Raw genomic sequence first — 5408 nt, forward strand, 5'->3', positions numbered from 1 at the left:
TTGCCGGGGAAACGGTTTTATTTTTATTTTCTAATTATTTTTTTGTAGTCTAGATTATCCCCTCTTGTCTTAGAGAACGTTAGTTCTTTGAGACAATTCTCATATTTGTCTTTTAGTTCCTTGTTTATGCCCAGGTGTTCCAGATCAGGTTACATCCCATTCGATCCTGAGATCGAGCGCTCATTTCATAGGCAAAGGAATCTTTATAGACAAATCCTGGCGGGTTCTGAGGAAAACAATAATCAAAGAGACCCTCCAACTGATTCTTAGTGACTCAGAAATTCCTTCAGATACAGAATCAGAGATGACGGCCCAAAAGAAGCTCAGTGACTACTCGCAGCCAAAGCTCATAGATTTTCCACAGCTTACTCCCACGCCAACCCTTGATGGAGTTCAATTTGAAATCAAGCCCCAATTTATCACTATGATAGATAGGAAGCAATTTAGTGGAGCTAAGGGTGAAGATCTGAATCTTCACATTGCAGATTTCTGCCAATATTGCAACACCATTAGACAAGTCGGGGTTACACAGGACCAAATCAGGGAGATTCTTTTCCCCTTTTCATTATGTGGCAAAGCTAAATTATGGTTTAATGGTTTGAATAGAACTGCACTTGGTATTACTGATTGGGAAACTCTTGCCTTGAATTTTTATAATAAATATTACCCTGCAGAGAGAACAGCTGTACTAAGGAGTGCTATTCAGATTTTCGCTCAAGAGGCCGATGAAACTTTATATGAGGCTTGGGAGAGGTTTAAGGATCTACAGAGAGAATGTCCCCACCACAATCTGGCATAATGGCAATTGATCCAAGATTTCTACAATGGACTTGGAAATTCATCTAGATCAGTTCTAGATTCTGCAGCTAGTGGAAGATTCATGAATTTAAATGTGGACGATGCCGGATAGGCTATCAAAGATATGGCAATACACAATTCTTAATAAGGGAATCCGAGAGGGTTATTGAATAAAGGAAAACATAATGTTGATTTCGTATCCTTTTTGCAAGCTCAATTAACATCTATTTGTCAGAAATTAGATAATCTTACTGCTACTCCTAACTCTGTAGCTAATGTTTCTACTGTTGCTAACAATGAAGCTTTTTGTGAAAATTGTGGAATTGTAGGGCATTGGGAGCAAGATTGTACGAGTTCCATGGAACAAGTTAATGCCTTCCAAACCTATAGGCAAAATAACCCATATTCCAACTCTTATAATCCTGGTTACCGGTACCATATATATCTTTCGTACCGGAGTACCAATGTACAAAACCCTCCACCTTCACAACAACCACAACAGCAACCTCCACCACAACAGAAATATTACCATCCTAATTCTGGCCTGAAAAACCAAGCACAACCCTCATCATCTTCAGACCCTGCTATGACAGAAATTAGAGCAATGCTTACTAACATGCAAAAGCATATGGAGAGTAGGGATGCGCAAATTGATTCAATTTTAGCCCATAATAAAATAATGGATAATCATGCCCTACAAACCTGTCAGCAGGGAGCTCTACCATCACAACCAATCCATCCCACAAATCATGCCAATGCAACACTCTAAGGAGTGGTTCACATTATGATGGACCTCCTATGCCAAAGGAAGATGGACCAGTTCCTGAGCCAGATTCCTCTATACCAAACGCTAATCCTGCTAACTCTGCAGGGTTACAAACAGTTACTAACCCTTCTAATGTTTCTTTGCAGGGTAAATCTCAAGATAAGGGAGGATATGTGTAGAGCCCAGTTATCAAACTACCATTACCTAATAGATAATTTAAGAGTAAGTTTGATAAACAATTCGGTAAGTTCTTGGAGGTTGTGAAAAACTTGCAGGTAACAATTCCTTTCACTGATTTAATCACTCAGGTTCCTGCATATGCTAAATATATGAAAGACATTCTGACTAGGAAAAGGGCCTTTAATGAGGTAGAAACTGTAGCTTTTACAAAGGAATGTAGTGCTTTATTGCTAAATAAATCCCCTCCTAAATTAAAGGATCCTGATAGTTTTTCTATCCCTTGTAATATAGGGAATGTTTTTATTGATAAAGCTTTGTGTGATTTGGGTGCCAGTGTAAGTGTTATGCCATCGTCTGTCTGTGCTAAACTTAATATGGGTGATTTAAAAGTTACTAATATAACTTTGCATGGAAGATCGTTCTGTATAATACCCTCTAGGTATTTTAGAGGATGTCCCTGTCAGAGTTGGTAAATTTTTTATCCCTGTTGATTTTGTAGTTTTAGACATGGCTGAGGATGCACAAATTCCCATTATATTAGGTAGGTCTTTCCTCCATATTGCAAGAGCCATTATTGATGTTAAAAATGGTAAACTAACCTTTTCTGTTGGTGTTGATAATGTTACTTTTAATTTAGGGAAAGTTTTGAAAGGACCTATGCTAGAGGAAAATTGTTATCATATTTATGTAATTGATATAATGGATGGTATTTGTGATGATAGCTTGCCATAGGTTCTTACAAGGGATCCCCTGGAGGAAATTCTTTGTGGGAATTTATCTGCGGATAATGCAAGCGTCTGGGGTAATGAAGTACATGATATTGAAAGAGCTCTTTCCCTAAAAGAGTTAGACCCCAAAGAGATAATGAAGGTAGTAAATTTAGTTCAGGAATCGAAACCTGCAGAGGTCAAGAAACCTTAACTAAAACCTCTCCTTTGTCACTTAAAATATATTTTTCTAGATGAGCAGGAACTATACCCCGTGATCATCAGTACTGCACTTGATGACCTACAAACTTTCCAACTTCTAGGGGTCCTTCAAACCCATAAGAAAGCAATTGGGTGCAGTATTGATTATCTAAAGGGTATTAGCCCTGATTTTTGTATGCACAGGATACATTTAGAGGATAACTATAAGCCATGCATTCAACCTCAGAGAAGATTGAATCCTAATATGCAAGAAGTAGTCAAGAAAGAGGTTATGAAATTACTTGACGCAGGTATTATCTATCCTATGTTTTACTCCAAGTGGGTAAGTCCTGTGCAGGTAGTGCCTAAAAAAGGTGGGATGACTGTGATTACTAATGAGAAAAATGAATTAATCCCCACTAGAACTGTTACAGGGTGGCGTATGTGCATTAATTATCATAGATTAAATACCGCCACTAAAAAGGACCACTTCCCCTTCCCCTTTATAGATCAAATGCTTGAGAGGTTAGATAACCATAAGTTCTTTTGCTATTTGGATGGGTATTCGAGATTTTTCCAAATTCCAATTCACCCTGAAAATCAGGAAAAGACTACCTTTACATGCCCTTGTGGCACTTTTGCATATCGTAGGATGCCTTTTGGTTTATGTAATGCCCCCGCTACCTTTCAACGTTGCATGATGAGCATTTTTTCTGACTTCATAGAGTCTATTATGGAAGTCTTTATGGATGATTGTAGCGTGTATGGTTCTTCATTTGATTCATGTTTAATAAATCTCGCTAAAATTTTGAAACGATGTGAAGAATGCAATTTGGTACTAAACTGGGAGAAATGTAACTTTATGGTGACAGAGGGAGTAGTTCTAGATCACATTGTATCTGACAAGAGCATACAAGTAGATAAAGCTAATATTTTAGTGATTGAGCAATTACCTCCCCTAGTTAATGTCAAGGGAGTTAGAAGTTTCTTAGGTCATGCGGGGTTTTATCGTCACTTTATCAAAGACTTTTCTAAAATTGCTAAACCACTGACTCAGCTTTTACTCAAGGATGCCCCTTTTATTTTTACTGACGAGTGTCTTGAGGCTTTTAACAGGATTAAGGCCCTGTTCTTTTGAGCTTCTGGGCAGAGCAGAGCAGGGGTCAGCAGATTAGAGCAGATTAAATTTTAGCCGAGCAGAGCAGATTTCTTTTAAGCAGAGCAGAGCAGAGCCGAGCAGAGCAGATTTCAACATTATTATTAATACTATTATTAATGGTGTTATTATTAATACTATTATTAATTTTACTATTATTAATGTTGTTTTTATTATTATTATTATTATTATTATTATTATTATTATTATTATTATTATTATTATTATTATTATTATTATTATTATTATTATTATTATTATTATTATTATTATTATTAATATTATTATTATTACTACTACTACTACTATTGATAATGTTGTTGTTATTATTATTATTATTATTATTATTATTATTATTATTATTATTATTATTATTATTATTATTATTATTATTATTATTATTATTATTATTATTATCAATGTTGTTGTTGTTATTATTATTATTATTATTATTATTATTATTATTATTATTATAAATAAATGTGTATCATATTTAACATATGTTAATAGTAGAAAGATAAAACAGTACAACTTAACATTTTCAAATGACTACAACCGCATATCAAAATAGGAATATAATTAAATTAGCGTCTAACATCGTGCATAATTAACCATCCACCTCCATATTATTGGCATTCTCATCATCTTTATTGTTGCTTTGATCTTGGTTTTTATCACCTTCATTGTCGCTTTCCGATCGGTTAGCCCTCCAAATTCTAAGTGCTATATCATGTCTCACTATGTCCATACTATCTTTGCACCATTGTGCATACATAGTTAAATCTGCAGCTCCTATATTCGCATCATGTTGAATGATTGGTATGCCAAGCTTATCCATCCAAATAAAATTATGTAGTGTGCATGTGGCAATAATAATTGACATTTGACTCTTTTGTGACGCCTCTGGCATGTTATGTAATATCCTCCACATTTTTTTTAACTGTCCAAACGAACATTCCACCTTCATTCTTAATGATTAATGTAGCTTATTAAAATGTTCTTTTAATCCTCTAGGTGGCACTGTTCTAAAATCAGGCATGTGTACTCTTACTCCCCCGATGTACGACGTCATATATCCAAGAGTATTTGGATATGTTGAGTCCGCCAAATAATATTTTCCTGAATTATATAGATTTTAGAATACTCAGAATATTTTACACGAAATAAATAAAAATATATATTTAATACGTAATTTAACAATTAGAGTGTACCTGGAGGTGGATGAGAAAAATTAAATTTTGGATTGCCCAGACTGTCTTTCCACACCGTGGTATCATGCACACTTCCTTCCAAGCCGACATTAATAAATGTGTAAATTCTGTCAAACGAACAACAAGCCAAGACATTCCAACTTTTTTTTCCATGTCGATCACGAAATGGCACACCATCGGTATCACTTACAATGGCATCGATAAAAGTTCCATCCAAAGCTCCAATAAGGCCAATATCTTGTACCATTAGCTACCTCTAGAGGCACCTCGGATAAGTCACGATGTGGTCTAATGATATCGAAGGACAAATTAACCAACCCTTTCAACACTTCGTTATGATACTTGCATATTGTAGAAATAGAATGCTTAAATTTGTCGGAAGCATCACG

General features: G+C 35.3%; 1 non-coding gene across 1 annotated transcript; it reads right to left on the reverse strand.

Annotated features, from left to right (window-relative positions):
* Positions 1-685: 685 nt before the first annotated feature.
* Positions 686-792, reverse strand: LOC145565440 (small nucleolar RNA R71). Its single transcript, XR_014095033.1, has one exon. It is a non-coding gene; the product is annotated as a small nucleolar RNA R71 (small nucleolar RNA).
* Positions 793-5408: the final 4616 nt, after the last annotated feature.

Source organism: Chenopodium album, chromosome 1 (genome assembly GCF_948465745.1).
Source record: "Chenopodium album chromosome 1, dcCheAlbu1.1, whole genome shotgun sequence".
Lineage (NCBI taxonomy): Eukaryota > Viridiplantae > Streptophyta > Magnoliopsida > Caryophyllales > Amaranthaceae > Chenopodium > Chenopodium album.